Genomic DNA, 19725 nt, shown 5'->3' with positions numbered 1-19725 from the left:
AGATCTGGCAAAAGCATTTGACATGTTCCTGCTTATAGATATACCAAACAAGCTAAAAATGTAACTGTGCAAGTAAGTTAGTTAAAAACCTGTGCTTGTATGAGAACCCAAGATCGGAAAGTGTGGCGCAAATGCTACACTATAGCAAATGTAACCAGGAATGTACTGGAGAGCTCATAACAGGACGACTAAGTACTTTATTTTTGGAGGTAAAAGTGAGTGACAAAATATGCAGATAATTGCAAAGGGGGAAGTATTTTTACACAACTGATTTGAAAGTGGATCTGGGCACTGTATAGTTATGAAGCTGTAGCAGCAGTGTCATTGTAAAGAGGTGTCATATCCTCTGCTATGGAATGAATACTGCAAACTGTCAGTGTTCATATACTTAACAGGCTGTCATAAGGGACACATGCTTGCTTTTATCCCACAGTCTTAAGCTTGATTTAACGAATTCCCTTCAGTGGAGCTGTAGAAATTTGCACTGTAACTTCCAGTGGGTTGAGCCTAAGCTTTTTTTTATAGAATCAGATTATGTCCTCACATTTCATGTTCATATCTCTGGAACCATATCAACGGTTGCTAAAGAAATGCAAATGACAAACTCTTTAGTACAAACTATTTTTATAATGGTAGTATTCTTTAGGTTCTAGGTCTTAAACTGGATTTTATAAGTCACAGTAAACATACTATTAAGTTTATAATATTTTGTGAACATCTTGTAACATCTGTGCAACAACTCATGTTATCCACATACTGTGAGCTCCTTTTTATTCTTCTGGCTTTAAGCTTTCATATAAAGTTAAATAGCTATGTCTATGCTACTTGGTTGTTGAGATATTTAGAAAAAACATGAAATTTATAATTATGTAAATAAATATTGTATGTATAATTAATATCTCTTTTCCTGCACTAGACAGATGTCAAATAGCAATGCAGTTGTTTGCCATTGTGTAAGCTTTAATATGAAATCTTCTAATACTTTGTACCTTGTATGGTTTGTATTATTACCGCAAATATGAACAAGCAACATTTGTCCCCTGGAGATGTCAGTAGGATGTAACTGCAGAAACACCTGGAAGTGTCACTTGGCTGTAATGAGTTAAAATGTCTCTACAGTGGTTCTGTCCTGGTGGTGTAGAGGGATTAACTCTAACTATGACTCAGGTGATCCAAGGAGTAGCAATGCATGCTCATGAAGGGGCTGGTTGGAGATGATGGGCTGGTGAGAGTGACCTCAAATCAAAGTCGGGCAGACTTCTGCTGTAGCAGCTTTGAGGGTACTGTTAAGTTGGAAATAGGCATGTGTGGAAGTACTCATAGCTGTTCTCAACCAAACGGACATTGTGAAATCTGCAGGCCATATACTGGAGAAGGAAGCCCTATGGGTCTGGCTTCTGGCCAACTCTCACCTTCTAGGGGAGCATATAAACTAATAAGGCTCCCTGGATAAGAAGAAATGGGCCATATTGCTTTTGCCCACTCTGGGGATGCTTAGCTCTCACACCTGAAAGGAACAAATAAGCAAGTAGGGCACAGGAAGGAGAACCATTGGGCAAGTCCCATGGGGATGAAATTTCTCCACAGTGGTTAGGATGGCATTTTATTAATCATCAAATGCAGAAAGGAATATCAGGACTTTGCAGAGAAGTAATTATACCACTTTGTGCCACAGTGGTTTGATTTGGCCAGCTATACATCACTAAGACGTGCTATTTTTTTAAAATCCCTGTCTGGAACTTTCAGCTCATGGGGATAAGAACGTGTTGCATGACTTGCTATTAAAATTAATTATTAATCCCTCAGTTTCCTTTGTGCTTAATTTATAATACAATGTCTACTTAAATAATGGAGAAACACTTACAGTAATACTTAATGCACATTTCTCTGTGCTTACAATTTTTCTTTTAATGGAAGTAATAAGTAGAATAAGAGTCATTAAAAGCAGAAACATAGCTGGTTCAACTAGTGCCCTGTACTGGTACCATCAACCCCACCCCCTCAGCTGTTCAAGTGAAGAGCGGTTAATTAGTGGTCAGATTATTAGAGTAGATCCAACCCCATCCCACCACTCCTCCAGTACTTCCACTGAAGAGCAACATAGAAAGAAAAAAGCACGTCAGTGTAACAAGCTGATATCTGCATTGTCGCAGTTGCCTAATTAGAGGTACATCCATCCCCTTCTCTTCCTTCGAAAAGCAACAAAAAGAAAGAAAAAAAAAGCCCTTCACTGACTGTAGTAAGTTGTTTCATTGCAGCTACATCCACCCCCCCCCCCAAGCTGCTCATTGAAGAGCAAAAAAAAAAAAATGCATGATGTTCATCGTGTTTCACTGTTGCAGTCATTACACTTGGGTTATCCTGCTGGCAGGCTACCCGCAGTCAGCCTGAATTCCAAAGTCCTGGTCCAGCATCGGTTGCTAACGCCTCTTCCCCGACGTCAGTGCGCCAGGGGTATAAAAGATGCAGCCGACGCCATTTTCTTCAGTCTTTCTTGCTGCGCAGTGCCCAAAGCAAAAGCAGTTCGCAAGTGCTGGTCAGTTGACTCCTGAGATTTTCAAAACCGAACTTCAGATCCGAAGTCTTCATTAAAGCTAAGTACCCCGTTGGGGAAACTTGTTTCTTGCTCCAGATCGATGTCAGAAAAAGTTAACAATTGTATTTCTTGTGGGAAGCAAATAACTCGTAAGGATTTTCATTCTTACTGTATTCCTTGCCTAGGCCCTGACCATGACGTTGCTAGCTGTCGGTTTTGTGCTAGATTTAACCAACGCACTATTAAGCGTCGGTCCGATTTTGCCTTTCATTACTTTGGCTGAAGATTTAATTATATAATGCTGTCTAAACGGCCGATGACCGGAATTTATAAAAAATGCAAGGAAAAGGAAAAGGACAGGCATCAGAGGTCCAAAACCGACGATGAGGCCACCGCTAGACCAGTCGCCGGTTTGCCGGTTTTCAGTGAGGCACTTTCGCAGCCTCTGACGCCCGCTACCTCAGAGCCACAGGTCGCTTCAGACTCCCACGTGAAGCCGACTAGGCCTCTGGATACTCAAGGTATTGGACATTCGGAAACTATTCCCTCAGATGGTTCCGGAGCCACTGAGCAGGCATTGGCTTCTGAGGGTGTTTTCAGACCTACACAGTTATATGTTAAGCCAACCTCAGCTTCAAAGGCAAAGACTAAAGCAGCTCTAAAGACAAAAACAAGTACAGCATTCTCCTGCACAGACTTCCATGCCTAAAAAACAGATGCTTAAAATGGCCGAAGACCTAATTACTTTGATCAGGGGTTCCCATCCCCCTCCAGATAAGAGGCGTAGGCAAGAGACAAAATATGAATCTTCAGATCAGGTTTCCAATTCTTCTGACTCCTCTTCTGAACAGGGATACTCCCTTCCTCCCTATGAGGATTCTGATGCTGAAGAGTCTATTCCTTCAGCCTCTCCTCCTGAGGATTATTCTTTTGGGGAAACCCTTCACACCATGAGGGAGCACTTTCACTGGAACAGCCAAGATTACTCAGAATCTAAGAAAAGGCTCAGAGACTTTCTTTTACTACCTCAGCACAGACCTCTTGCAATTCCATCTGTTCTAGATATAGTAGATGATCTGTTTTCAGAGTCCAGCCTGTCTCCTGACTCTTTACCCCCTGCACCGGTTAAGCCAGACAGATACTACAGGGTTCCAGATTCCCAAAAATTTCTATATAAAAACCCTGCTGCTGACCCAGAAACTATATCTCAGGGTCCCAAAGGGGTCAAGGCTTCCACTGCGAAAAACCCTGTCCCCTCTGATAGGGATTCTAGGGCACTGGACAGATGCGGGAAAAAAGTTTACACTTCTGCTAACTTGGCTGTAAGGGCTTTAAATTGTCAGTTTCATATGCTTAAATATCAGCAATATTTAATGTCACCGCTAAAACAGAAAATGTTGACAAATTCTGAATGTGCAGATAACAAGGAAATGCAGGATTTATTGCATGCAGCTGAACAAGTTGGAAAGCATACTTTGCAATGTGGTTTTGATTCACTGGAGGCCTCTTGCAGGGCCGCTGTTACGGGTACTGTCATTAGAAGGCATTCTTGGTTAAAGGAACAAAATCTGCCTGATTATGTTAAAGCAAAATTATTGGATGCTCCTTTACAGCATGATACTTTGTTTGGTGTTAAGGCAGAAGAGGTGTTGAAAATGGAGGATAAAGCGAAATCTATGCAGACAGTTAAGGATTTCTCAGAGGTACAACCACCCAGATTTAGCAAGAACTGGCCTTCAAAGAATTGGTCCTTTCCAGTGTCAGACAAGCCACAATGAGGCAGATACAGACGCCCTAGAGGCAAATCCCAGCCCCAAGGCTCATACAGGCCTAAACAATGGGGTGCTTCTACCTCCAAAAGCGGAGAAGACAAATCACAGCCATATAGAAAACAGTCCCAATGACTTTCCTCTGCCAATACCAAGCACTTATCTTTTGACAGCTCCCTTAGGGGGAAAACTAGCACTTTTTTCACAAAACTGGCATTTAATCACCCAGGACAAATGGGTCTTGAATATAGTGTCCCAGGGCTACAGGTTCCACTTTCACACCCTGCCAAAGGCAAAAGGTATGCCAGACCTGCCACAAAATCAATGGGCAAAGGCACAAAAACAAGTTACATCCCTCATGGACATGAGGGTCATTCAGCGAGTACCACAGCAAGAGCAGGGACAAGGATTGTACTCTACTATTCCTGGTACCCAGAAAGGACAAAGCCTGGAGGCCAATACTGGACCTGTCTATTCTAAACACGTTTCTGGACATTCCAAAATTCAAAATGTTGACTCTGCAGCAGCTTCTGCCCATGCTGGGCAAGAAGGCTTGGCTTGTAACTTTGGACCTAAAAGAGGCATACCTGCATGTCTCAATCAGACAAAATTGCAGACGATACCTCAGATTCATAGCTGGATCAATGCACTAACAATTCTCTGCACTGCCCTTTGGCTTATCTACTGTGCCCAGGGTCTTCACAAAATGCCTGGCACCAGTAATTGCTTTCTGCAGACAAAGGGGAATTCAAATATACCCTTACTTGGACGACTGCCTTATTCAAGCAGAGAACAAAGACATTCTACTGAGGCATCTAGCATTTGTAAAAAGATTACTAATTTGCCTAGGGTACACGGTAAACGAAAAGAAATCAAAACTAGTACCCTCTCAGGAGATAATATTCCTGGGTGCAAGCTTAAATACAACTGCCCAGATGGCTTATCTCACGCCAGACAAACAAAGGCAACTGACTTCTTACTTCGAAATGTTGGCAACAAAGACCCAGTTATCTGCAAGAAAAATTCTCCAGGCTTTGGGCTTCATGGTTTCCTGCATTCTACTAATTCCATATGCAAGACTGCATATGGGGAAACTACAATGGTATCTAAAAAGTGTTTGGACTCAACATTGCCACAGCCTGGAAACATTAATTACCCTCATTCCCTGCCTGCAACAGGAGTTTCGATGGTGGGCACAGGCCTGTCACCACAACAAAGGACAGCCATTCACTCTACCCACAGCCAGGCAGACACTTACAACAGATGCATCAGATTATGCCTGGGGGGCCCACATGGCAGGAAAATGTATTCAGGGAGCATGGCCAGCAAGCCAAATGCATCTTCACATCAATCAAAAAGAGATGCTAGCTATTCAGAATGCCCTGACAGCCTTCAAGGATCTACTTCATCCACGACAGCTGCTGGTAAAGATGGACAATACTACAGTCATGTGGTACATAAACAAGCAGGGAGGCACACATTCCTTCACCCTCTGCAGACAAGCCATGACTTTGTGGAACACAGCATTGACTTATCAAGTACACCTGCAAGCACAATTCCTGCCAGGAAAGACAAATACTCTGGCAGATGAACTAAGTAGAAATCTCAAGGATCCTCACGAGTGGAAACTAGATCCACAAATCATCAGCATGATAACTAGGAAATTGGGATGCCCAGACATAGATCTATTTGCCTCCCTGCACAAGGACGTATCGCAAACAAGCATGGAAAGTGGATGCCCTATCATTCAGCTGGAAAACCCTTACAGTATATGCCTTTCCTCCACTGCCTCTCCTCCCCAAGGTACTCCTAATGGTCAGACAAGAGAAGCCAAAAATGATACTGATTGCCCCAGACTGGCCACGCCAGCACTGGTACCCAATCCTAAAGAGCTTGTCTCAAGGCCCAGCCTGGACAATACCCCAAATTCCACATTTGCTGATCCAGCAAAACAATCCGATCCTGCACAGCCAACTCAGAACCCTAAATCTGGCTGCATGGCTGATAATTTAGCCATTCAGAACACACCTCTCTCTAAAGCAGTTATGAATGTTATTTTGGAGGCCAGGAGGCCCAGCACCAGAAAATCTTATACAGGAAAATGGAAGAGATTCTGTGCTTGGAACCAGGCACAAGGAATGGACACGCTTGTACCAAATATTCCTCAGATTTTACAATACCTAACTGAGATGCTGGACAAAGGCCTATCCTTCTCATCAATTAAGATCCATGCCTCTGCCATTTCAGCTCATTACAATACGGGTCCACCTATTTTTTCACATCCACTGCTAAGGCAGTACCTCAGAGGGGCCAAAATCATAAGACCTCCAAGGAGAGCTCCAATACCTGCATGGGACCTCAATTTTGTCTTGGAAAAGCTCACACTGCATCCTTTTGAGCCAGACAATACAGCTGAGATAAAATACTTATGGAAAACAGCTCTGCTCCTAGCAATAACCTCAGCAAGAAGAGTCTCAGAGTTACAGGCACTAATGGCTGTGGAACCTTTTATTATTTTCCATCCGGACAGGGTTTCTCTAAGGACAAACCCAACATTTATGCCTAAGGTGTCCAGTGTGGCTCTTAACCAAACCATTAATTTGCCTACCATTTATCCAAACCCACAGAATAAGGGGGAGAGACTTCTGCATTCTTTGGACATATACAGACAGCTACGCTTCTACTTGGACAAAACTAAAGCCTTCAGAAAGACTGAGTAACTCTTAGTGGCATATGCTGCAGGATTGCAAGGAAAAGCTATTTCAAAGCAGACTATTTCAAAATGGATAGGCCACTGCATTCGTTTCTGCTATTCACAACATGGCAAATCAGTGCCTAAGGGTATTAGGCCACATTCAACCAGAGCAGCAGCCACTTCAGCAGCCTTCCTCAGAGGAGTACCAACCAAGGACATTTTGAAACCTGCAACTTGGACTTCAGTGCACACTTTTAGCACTACCACTTACCTCTTTACTCTAAATCCAGAGCAGGCTTCACCACTGCAGTTCTGCAGGGCCTCATAGCCACTCCTAATTCTATCTAGGCCCAGCCACCCAACCTCAGCTTTGGGATTCAACCCAAGTGTAATGACTGCAACAGTGAAACATGATCAACATAGTACAGTTGTGTACCTACCATAAATGTAGATGTTACTGTTGCAGTCCAGGTTACCCTCCCTCCATCCCCCTTTCATTGCTGGGACTTATCTGTACTTCTCTATTCTATACAACCTATGTGGTGTATTTGCTTGTAGATGAAGGTAATGTTTGTTAGTGCATGCTTTTTTATGAGCAGAATTTTTAGCCTACCCTTTTGGGGGCACCTGACATCTGGGGCAAGAAAAACTGAAGAAAATTGCGTCGGATGCATCTTTTATACCCCTGGCGCACTGACGTCCGGGAAGAGGTGACAGCAACCGATGCCAGACCAGGACTTTGGAATTCAGGTCGACTGCGGGTAGCCTGCCAGCAGGATAACCCAAGTATAATGATTACAACAGTGAATACACTCTAACATCTACATTTATGGCAAGTACACAACTGTACTTTCCTTCTACTGGCACTCCAGCCAGGTGGCCAGATGCATGACACAACCCCCCCACCCAGCCCCAGTCAGTGTACTACTGTTTATGTGCCATGCCCCCAACCTTCCTTCAACACATTTTACTTGGGGGAGGGGAGGGGGGGGTCATTCATTTTTTCTTTTACATTTGTAGCACACAGTTTACTTATACCCTACCTGCAAAGAGAACTAGAGCAATCCTGTTTTAGTTTTAAAAAAAATCTTTTAAACTGTGGTGAACTGATTGCTACAAATGTAGCAAGACGTTGCCACAGTTTAGACCACACAGCACTCAGATTTGACCATAAAAGACGGTATTGCATTAGAGAGATCAAGATCGGCTGACTGTGCTCCCCCCAACACTTTGCACCTGGAGCCAGTTGCCCCTCTCACTCCACCCTAGCTATGCTACTGATTAAAAGCTGTAGAAAAGAGAGAGAGAGTTGCAAACTTGATATTTAAACATATGAAGAGCCTGAGATGAAACAGGAGGAAAAATCCACCCTAGAAGCAGGGGGAAAAAGTGCACCTAGCAAAATGAAGTTAGGGAAAGCAGTGGGCTCAGATGAAGTCAGAGAAGATGAAGATATGACCAAGATGATGGGTGTGTTAGGCCAGAAACTGCTCCTGGGGTACCCATGGTATTGACCGAGGTGTATCCCGGAAAGCTGTGGGATAAGCAATCTAGTGTCATTGTACAAGAATTAAGAGGCTATTCAGAAAAATACTGAAGAGGTTGATCAATAAGTACAATAAACCACTCTGTCTTCACCAGCTATGATGTTAGAAAACAAAATTAAACTTGAACAATGCACTCTAATAGAAGACAGGAAAACTTCTGTTAAGCTCTTTCATCGTCTAGTGACTTCATCAGAACCGAAGAACACTTAAGTGCTCAACTGTACCAAAGTTGGAATCCAGTGACTTATTTTTCAATAGAAAATCAGACGGTATTTGTGATGCCCACTACTGCTACCAATATGTGAGGCCACAAATGTGTTGTCCCCATGCCGAGCCAGTAATCAGAGCCTGAATCTTCACCACTGACACTGGAGAGGAATGTACACTTGGAATAAAAATGGTGGATACACTCAGTATTTCCAGATGCAGACCTCTCTGCATCCATTACAGTTTCCCATAAGAGCACACAGGGAACACACTCAGGCCAGGGCCTGGTTGTCTCTGTATCAGTCTCCTTCCAGATCTCCAATAAGATTCCCCACTGGTACAGCTGTAGGGTTAGGTCCTCAGCTGAGTGCCAAGTCTTCCAGCACCCTCTCTGTAAACCCAGTGCTTCATGTCCCTGCCCCAAGTAGCTGACGCACAGAGAATTGATTTCCGTATACACACACACACACATATAATAGATCCACTGCCACCAGACACTCCACAATCAGCTACTCTAACACCCTTAATAAAGGGTGTCCAGTTATACTGTGCAATAATAATAGTAATACAAATGGTAGTTCACCAAGAAGGCCAGGCCTTCTGGAGTGGCCGACAGTGTCACCAAATATAAGCACTGTCCAAATTTAGATACTTTCTACAAGCACTGGCCGTAATAAAAGTTTTAAATATATTTAATAAGCAAAAGTGCATGAAAATACTGAATATATATTCACAGTAAACCACAAAGTTCATATCACAGGAAATATTGAAAAGAATATTGATGGGCATACTCATACAAATAAGAAAAACAGCATCTAAACTAAGCTTCACTATATTCCAGACTGAATCTGAAATAATTTTACTGTTCCCTAGTTAAGTTTCTTACTACTGTAAGGCAAGATGCTGTGGGTGAAGGTCTTTCTAGTCAGGCTTCCCAAACAGAATACTCAATACTGTAAGACTTGTCTTTGTAATATATAGAACATAATTTCAAAGAGGGCTGACAGAATGACCTCATCTGGTCACCTGACTCTAGTTTCTCACAGTATTCCCCTTTGAAGCTGAGACAGGAATTAGCACAGATGGCCATAATACACATCCAGATATTTGTGGTAGTGCCTGAGACCTCCCATCCTTTCATTGAGCTAATGGACAAAGGATCTTCCCCCAGACCCAGTGTCTCTGGTCATATTCAGCACTGTGGGGTGCTTCTTAATGATTTAACAGCTCATTTGCATTTCCCTTATTTTTCTTAAAGTTAACCTCTGCTGTGCCAGTATCTTCTATTAAAATGTATACATTTAATTTGGCTATAATATTACATGGACATTTCTCATCATTTCAGCAGGGTGCACTGTTGACACATTTGAACATGAGCAAAGCTCACGAATTTATTTTCCGCACAAGCATCTGTACAAAATCAGTTTTATATACAAATAACTTACAGTTCTAATACATTTGTAACACAAGCATCTTGTATAAATCAATTTGATATTCAAAGGACATATTCTTTACAAAACTCCAGCTGGCTATGTTGGCACTTCTATTCGACAGAAATGCTGATACAGTGATGAAATGGAATAATTGCTTGATATAAACCACAAAAATCCACCGTCAGAATAAACAATACTTTTAATAGCAAAAACTAAGCTTTTGGTTTATCAACCTTCCTCAGTGCTTAAACAGCATTAAACAATTGTCTTCCATTTAAAAAGAGCAAGACAAGTACAACATGACCACAGCCATCCAATCATATTGCACTGTTAATTAAGCATACAATCATTCTAATAAAAACATAAATCTCATAAAATTCTTTGTTGTATCTTTATAAGAACTGGTTTAATGCTAACTTTATTATTTATACCCGACTTATTATCAGCATCAAGTCTTACTATCCACTCATACTCCTTATTTTCCAAATGATTATTCAGATCACCACCCTTCATGTCTTTATGGAAAGTATCAATTGCTCTAAAAGTGTGGTCCGCACCATTAGCTAAAATATGCTTAGTTAATGCATTTTTATCATTTTTCCTTCAAATCTCAGATTTGTGCTCTCTAATTCGATTTTTTAATTTTCTTGTAATTTTCCCTACATAAAATGACCTACATTTTTTTGCAGGTAGCTAAGTAGACCATATTTTCACTATTACAAGTTGCTATACAAGAAAATGTATACAACCGACTAGATATTGAATGAATAAAAGTTTTGCTACTTACTTTCTGTATATCAGCACAGCAGCTACAAGCCATACATCCAAAAGTTCCATATTTCAGCCATACCTTAACAGATGTTAAATCTTTAAAATCTTTATAACATAACTTTCTTTTAAGATTTTTCAAATTCCTATATGAAAAGAATGGTCTATGTTCTATTATGGTATGAAATTTGGTTAGGGCTAGAAGGATCATCCAGTTTTTTTAATAATTTTCTGCACATCATCTGTTCTCATACTGTAAGTAGTTAAATACCTGATGCATTTTCTTTCCGTAGATTTTACTACTCTCACATTTTCTTGACCAAAAATTGGTCGTATTTCCACACCTCTAGACAATTTTATTCTTTCTACCATTTCTAATAATTCTTTTCGGTTGTATCTACTAACAACAAATTCTTCTACCATGTTATCCATTTGATGTTGGAACACTAGATCATCAGTGTTCATCCTGAGCTAATGGACAAAGGCTCTTCCCCCAGACCCAGCGTCTCTGGTCATATTCAGCACTGTGGGGTGCCTTGTAATGATTTAACAGTTCATTTGCATTTCCCTTATTTTTCTTAAAGTTAACCTTTGCTGTGCCAGTATCTTCTATTAAAACGTATGCATTTAATTTGCCTACAATATTACATGTACATTTCTCATCATTTTAGCAGGGTGCACTGTTGACACATTTGAACACGAGCAAAGCTCACGAATATATTTTCAGCACAAGCATCTGTACAAAATCAGTTTTATATACAAATAATCTGCAGTTCAAATACATTTGTAACACAAGCATCTTGTATAAATCAATTTGATATTCAAAGGACATATTATTCCTTATAAAATTCCAGCTGGCTCCGTTGGCACTTGCCCATATCATAGGTAGGTACTAGGCTATTGGCCCAAGGGCCTAAGTAAGCCTAGCCAACAAGGTTCCCTGGCTTATGCCACCCAAGAAAGTTATTTTCCTGTGCCCCTGTCCAGCAGAGCCATCCACTCATCAAGATTTTTCTTGAAGAGTGCTAATGAGGAACTTTGCTTGACATAGATGGGTAGCTTGTTCCAGAGTATGGGAAGTCTTTGGGACAGGAATCTATGCCTCCCGCATGTCCTGTTTATTGTGGTGACAAGATTTAGGTCCCTAGAGCATGTAGCTCAGAGGGATTGGGATTTCTTTAGTTGTAGCATGTCCATATGTTAGGCAGAGATCACCTTGGAGTAGGCGATATGCTACGGAGTAAAGCGGAAGTTTTTTGAGATGATCAGTGTAGGACATCTGTTTGAGGCCAGTAATCCTCTTGTGAGGTACTTCTGTGGCCTTTCCAGCTGTTGCAGATGTCTTGTGAGGTACATTCCAAAAGGGGCTTTGTACTCTATAATGGGTCTAATGAGTGTCGAGTAGAGGGGAACAATGACCTCTTTTTTTCATATGAGATCCTTTTTGTGATGATGTGCAATGTAGAAGGATTTCCTTACTACTGTGGCGATGTGATTATCAAAGGAGAGGCTGCTGTCCACCTGGGTCCCAGGGTTTCTTATCACACATTCGGTGTTAAGTAGACTAGCCTATGTGGTAGTTCATGGGTACAGAGTTTTTACCAAAGTGGATGACAATGCACTTTTTGACATTGGGCTTGAGGCCATGGCTCTGACACCAGGCATCTGTCTCAGTGAGGCCCTTCTGTAGGATGCCCACATCGTTTGGGGACACGACTATGGCTCTTAGTTGTCATCTGTGAACTTCGTTAGCCAAAGGTCTTCTGTGTTGGCCTGTACTTCAGAAAAGTAGATACCAAACAGGAGAGGTCCCAGGACTGAACCCTGTGGTACTCCACTTGTCACTGGTTTGAAGTCAGATTTGGAGTCTGCAACTTTTACAGTGTGGGTTCAGTCAGTCAGCCAGTTGGTAACCCATCTTGTGATGTAGGGATTTATACCTAGTTTAGTGTGTTTAGCTATAATTCCAGAATGGGGGATGGTGTCGAAAGCCTTTGTGAGGTCAAGATAGGCTGTGTGAACCACCTTACCCTCGTCTGCGGCTTTGGTGACTGCCTCAAAAAAGTCGATCAGGTTCAGGAGGCCTTTCACAAACCCGAATTGGGTGGGGTCTAGAGTTTGGAGGTTACCAATGTCTTTGTTTATGAGTTCCATGATGATACAGTCCATGGCTTTGCAGACCAGGCTCATAAGGCTAATAGGGCAATAGTTCTTCGGATCAGTGGTGGCTCCCCCTTTGTGAAGTGGGATAACTGTTACTGTGTGCCATTCAGTGGGCACAAAGCCTGATGTGAGGCAATGACTGAACATGGTGCTTAGGTGGGGAGCCAGTTCGTTCTGAATTTCGAGTAAAACACAGCCTGGGATGTTGTCCGGTCCCATGGATGCTGTGTTTTTGGCTTTAGAGAGTGTGGCTTTTACCTGCGTAGTTGTGATTATAGGGACTATGCATTCTTTCTGTATAGATATGGGCCCTTTAGGGGGTGAGAGGGGGTAAAGTTAGCACTGAACCTATCTGGCAATATCAGTTGGTTCTGTAATTTTCATGCAGTTGTGCTGTAACTCAGAGCAGATCTGGGTGTTCCCATCACATTATTAACCACCTACAACAATGCATTTCTTGTGAAAAGCTTATTTACATTTCATAAAAAAAATTAAAGATAAACTAAAATGAATTCATTTTTATATTTACATAAAATGTGATGTATTGAATATATTTATTCACTTAACTGCCAATGCCTATAAAACTCAGATACCTCCAAGTCATTTTTCTCTATCCCTTCCTAAAGTTTACTGTGTCCATTGGCCCAAAGCAAAGGAAATAAGTAACTTCCGGTGGAATATTTTATATAGGATATTTTTCTGATTTGGTGTGTTAATAGCCGACAGATATTCCCTTATTCTACATTTCAGCTTCCTTTTAGTCTTGCCTATACAAAAAAGGCATTTCAAGAATTACAGGAAACATAATAATCCACTTGAACTGTTACAATTAACTCTGTCTTTATAAACAGTACTATTGTCCGACCACTACAACCTAACCTTATAAGTCAACATCGTCTACACTTGCCACCTTTTTATACATGCCCTTATCCTTAGAATGACAATCTACAAAACCGGTGTTAAATTCTAAAATATCCTTCAGTTTACCTTTTTTTTTTTCAAAAATACTAAACTTAATGTCCCATTTCTTCAAGTAAAATTTTTAAATGATCAGTTTCTTGTTCAAAATACTGTCTTCTGCAACTAATCTTGAAAAGTTAGCACATGGTTCTTACAAGCAGACTTTGAATGGGAACTTCAGTTTTGCACTCCAGTCCCATGTTGTTTGCTAAAGACGCATGGGATGAAATAGAGTACAGAGAAGACAGTGGTCATGGCAGTAAATGGGGGGAAATCAGAAGCAACAAACACCAAGATACAAGGAAAATAGTGGTGCACGTTTAACAGCTTCAAGTATCTGGGAGGTGAAGTTGTGTAGAAGGGAGATCTGAATGGAAGATCAGAGCTGGAACTTGAGTTGCTGCCGCCAACTGGTACAAAGTGTGAGAAGTACTGTGCAAGAACAGAATGCCACAGAAGCTTAAAAGTGCACAAAAACCTGGGCAGTAAAGGCACAGCAGCTGAGGAATCCTGAATAGATAATGTTGGTGTGTGAGACATTTAGTGGGATGCACACTATGGAACAGACAAAGCTATGAGGGCATCAGAGCTGAAACCAAAGTACCCCAGTTGCAGATAAGGTTATGTAGATCAGATAGTAGTGGTTTGGTCACATATGCAAGAAAGCAGAAGGCAATTTGGTAAAGCATCTTTGAGAAACATTGAAAGAAAGGCAAGAGGAGATGAGAATGTACAGCCATGAGATTAATGTATTGTGTGAGAGATGACCTTTGAAATTTAGGCATGACAGTTAAAAGAATGCAGGAATGGCTCTGAATTGAGAGAGGTGGTGTCAGCTGGCAAAACACATCAACCCCATGTAAAAATGGGATCGCTGATGATGATTTGAGTTTAGTTTCTCTTAACGAGAAAAAATTAGCTTGAAACTTGTCATTGATTAAAAGTAATTGGACAAAAAAAATACACTTGAATATTTATAGATAAAAACTTAACCTGTAATGTGTGTATGCTCATCAGGAGTGTATCAGCTTTCTGAAGTCTGTCATATAAAAATGATTAGATAATGCTTCCACTGTTTTAAGTCCCTAAGACCTATATTCAAATGTAATGCTTGCTGCTACATGTCTTTTTCTGTGTTCTTCGTCTGGTCTTCATACCATTTGTTGAACTCGTTTTGGCTCCCCTGCCCATCCTCATGCAGGGATGAAGGAACAGTGAAGTCTTTCATCATACTGTGCAGGGAAGGCTGTTTGTTTTATGGGCCTTATTTTGTGCAATGTGGTGGACCATTGCCCAAGCATGTTGACTGTGATGTTTTTAATGAAGTAGTACTTACTGCTTTAAGATCATGCAACCAGGTGAAACTGTACTTCTTTTTCAGAGCTGAAGAGCCTTTCAGGCACATGTATGGTACCTCCTGGAGAGTGCTACAAGTAGCTCTTTAGATCTAAAATCCCTGATCTCATCATCCAGGTGAAGGCAAGTAAGCCTAGCCTTTCACTCCTTCCCGATGCTGATTGAACAAGATACCCTGAGCCACAGATGTTGCCTTGCCGTTGCTGTTTGAACCAACTTCCTTCTACACGTTCTTGCTAAAACTATCCACTATTCCATTTAGAAAGTAGAAGTGTAATGAAGAACAAATTTTTACTGTGAAAATCTAACAAAATATATATTTGTGTTATTTTTTGAGGTAATGTTTCTATTGCAGTGAGTGAAAACAGTTTTTAGTACTTAATAAATAAGCACATATCCAGGCATGTCTAAGGGTCAGCTCCCGGTGTTTTCTCCTGTCTAGCTGATGAATCGGGGCATCATGGGGCAATGCAGCAATTGCCTCATGTACACAGACAACCCTCTCCTCCTACCACCCAACACTACAACCTGTGAGAGATTCACTTATATAGCCAAACTGGAAGCAAAGCTCTCTTCATCCAAGACTGGAGTATACAGTCAAGAGGAGAATGTAAACACTTGTACCACACCATATCCATCACATAGTCCCTCAAAACCCTCACCACCAAAACACACACCTACATTCGCTGAGGCTCTCAGTAAAAATCTACCCAAGCAACAGAGACCTCCAAAGCAGAAACGCAAGCAACCTTCACCCCACAACAGAACCCAAATGACACACAGCCCACAAACTCAGTGTGCCACTCAACCACAGCCCATAAGGTGTAACAACATACCCAACACTCTAGTCATAGATGACTCTATAGTCAGGCACACTGATGTTCCACTCACCAGACTAAACAAAGAGAAAGTTACTGTCAGCTGCCTGTCAGGTGCCGGGATCCGCCACATAACGCATGCACTCAAGTCATTCCACAACAAGTAAAAATATGACTGTCATTTCCCATGTTGGTGTGAATAACCTGAGACGTACCTCTCTGGACTACATGAAAAGAGACATGGAGGAGCTGTCTGATCTTGTAGTCCAGGCAGGTATGACCCTAGCCCTGAGTAGCATCCTGCCATCACCCAGAATGATACCATAGTACAAGGTCAAAATGATTGACTTCAACAATTGGCTATGCTTCTGGTGTCATTCTAAGGGGATTCCACTATCTTTCTGCCTGGGATGACATGATCGACAAACCACGATGCTTTGCCAGAGATGGCCTGCACCTGTCGCCCTTGGGATTCTGGATACTGGCTAAGGCTCTTGCCACAAGAAACACCTTCCGAACACCAAAAATAAATTGCTTAAGAAACACCATCGATACCATAACCGTAAGAAAAACGCTAACAGAGATGACATTAACTTTTTATTGCACGTTCTGGTACCTCGGCCATTTGCCTTCAGTGGAACAATTTATTACCAAAAATTACCTCCTTATATACCAAAAACACAGTCCGTTATCAAGACAATTAATTAAGTACATAATTCATAATCATTGCTAGCTGAGTCTCTTAAAGTGCAGTCACACAGTACATAAATATATACAATTAGAAGGGAATGTTTGGATCTCAAAAATATTATACACCCATTGAATACTATGCAAAGAGAATATAGAATATAAACAAATAATCCATATATGCACAAAATAATTTATATACATAAAAATTACTATAAACTTTCAAAACTTATACATTTATAAAAATCTAAAATGAGAATTTTTATTTAAATGTTACTTATTGTTCATATTCCATTGGCCTTGCTACTTAAATTATTAATTTTAATCACAATTTATAATTATAAATTTCATCCTGTCCTAATTTTTACAAAGTCATATTACTATCTAAATTCATTCCTCTGGGATGTAATGTATGGTAATTAATCATCATTCTGTATTCAAGTTTGTTTAATTCCCTTTTAAAATTACGTATAAATACATTAGGTCCTGCCAACACGCTGAAAACAAATCCCCTCATTTGCCCGTTGTGCATAGATATAAAGTGATTAGCTACAGGGCTTTCCATATTCTTCCTTCTAATGTCCCCAATGTGCTCTAAAATACGAACCTTCACCTTCCTGGAGGTTTGTCCTGTATACCATTGTGTATTTGTACAGTTACATCCAATAATACAGACTACACCACATGAGTTGCAATCAAACTTTTCAACAGCAAGGTATGGTTTTCCATTAATCTTAATACCATGTAAATTTTTGACTTTGTTACACACCAAACATTTCCCACATCTATACATTCCAACTGATTTACCATCCCCAGTTTTATAAACTCTCCTATTAAGTAGTTCTTTTAAATTATTATGCCTGCCATATGAGAATGTAATATGTTTGGGGAAAAAGATTTCCCATCGTAACATCCTCAGTCACTATATCCCAAAATTGTCTCACTGTTTCCTCCATAATTCCAGAAAAATCAGAATATTTGGTTACAAAAAATAACTTTGACTCTTCGTGTTGAGACTGATCTACTTCTCCACGATGGTAACCTACCCCATATCCTTGCTTCCAAACCTTCTGCTGGGCTTTAGAGAGTATCATCTCAGAGTAACCCCTCGAAGATAACCTTTCATACACTTCAACCATAAAACCTTCTCTAAGCTGCTTTTCAGAAGTTTTATAAAAAAATCCGTCTAAATTCCCCATAAGGCAGTGCTGTAAGTAAGTGAGGGGGATGCATACTATCAGCGTGTAAGAAATTGTTCACTGAAGTGGGTTTTCTATATGGTCTGGGTTGCACTTTGCCCTGCCCATTTATGTAAAACTCAATATCTAAAAAGGCTGTGTTGTTATCCTTACATTCCCAAACAAATTTCAATCCAATTTATGGTTATGGTGTCTCTGGTTTTTCTTATAAGGCTCTTGCCACCCCTGTAGTGCCTTTTTTAGGCACGGTTCAAATGACAAATTCACCACTGTAAACAGGTACAAGCAAACAAAATCTGAGGGTAATACTACTTAATGCTAGAAGTCTAAACCTCAAAATTCACTCACTCAAGGCACTCCTTAAAATGGAGAACATCAACATCTGTGCAGTGACAGAGACCTGGTTCAAGGCTCCAGAGAGCACCCCTGCATTACCAGGCTATAATTCATACCACACCTTTCGGCCACCTAACCTGGACTGAAACACTAAAGGCAGAGGCGTGTCCATATTTATTAAGGATATCCACACCTCCAAGCTAGTTGCTCAGCATAATGCATCGGAGATTATCCAAGTGCAACTAACTCTAGGCAAGACCGCAATCCAAATTGTAGCTTGCTACAGATCCCCCACCATGCCCCAGGATTCCAACTCATTTCTTGATGCACTGGAAAATATTAGGGTACAACCTAACACCCTAATAATGGGCAATTTCAACTACCCCACCATTAACTGGGAAAACTGCTCATGTGCCAACTCTTGTGCTCAACATTTTCTGGAATTCATAAATTCCAACGCCTTGGATCAACTTATCCACACCCCTACCAGGGGCAGCAATATCCTAGATGTGGTCATTACCAACATGGGCAACCGTGTTCCACACCAGAGGTTAATTCCTTGTTGGTCAGATCCGACCACAAGCTAATCACCCTAGACCTCCACATCCCACCCCCATTAGGGAAACCATCGTAAAAAATTTCTCCAAAGCCAACTTCATGTTTCTTAAGACAGAAGTGTCAAACTTCACGACACCCATGCTGACGGACAATAGAGGTACGACTGCTGAATCCTATACAAATGCACTTTATAAGCACTTACACGAGTGCATGGATCGTGAAATCCCTAACAGAACCAAGATGCTATGCTCCAAAAAAAAGGAAGCAAATCTTGTGGTTCCCTGCCATAAACAAACTCTACAACAGAAGAAAGAAACTGTTGAAAAAAAGAGTAAAATCCCATGATTGGAGGACCTCCGTGGTCAGCCTCAGTAAGAAGTTGAAATCCTTCATAAAATCCTCCAAAGCTAGTTACTAAAATAAAATCGCTACTGATTCTAAAGACAACCACAAAGCATTCTATAGCTGTGTCAAGAATCTCAATGGCAACACTCAGATCTGCTCTGAGTTACAGCACAATGGCACTAAATATACAGAACCAACTGATATTGCTAACATCCTGGCAGATAGGTTCAGTGCTAACTTTACCCCTCTTTCACCCCCTAAAGGGCCCATCTGTATATCTGAAAAATGCAAAGTTCCTGTAATCACAGCTGCACAGGTAAAAAACACACTCTCCAAAGCCAAGAACAT

At 41.0% G+C, this 19725-nt stretch overlaps 1 protein-coding gene across 5 annotated transcripts in view; it reads left to right on the top strand.

The window, feature by feature from the left end:
• Positions 1-19725, top strand: part of TEX10 (testis expressed 10) — a 2069943-nt gene that overhangs the window by 967193 nt on the left and 1083025 nt on the right. The gene's annotated exons all lie outside the window — the stretch shown is intronic.

This window comes from Protopterus annectens, chromosome 3.part0 (assembly GCF_019279795.1).
Source record: "Protopterus annectens isolate FY-2018-M chromosome 3.part0, PAN1.0, whole genome shotgun sequence".
Classification (NCBI taxonomy): domain Eukaryota; kingdom Metazoa; phylum Chordata; order Ceratodontiformes; family Protopteridae; genus Protopterus; species Protopterus annectens.
This window is presented reverse-complemented; position numbering and strand designations above follow the sequence as displayed.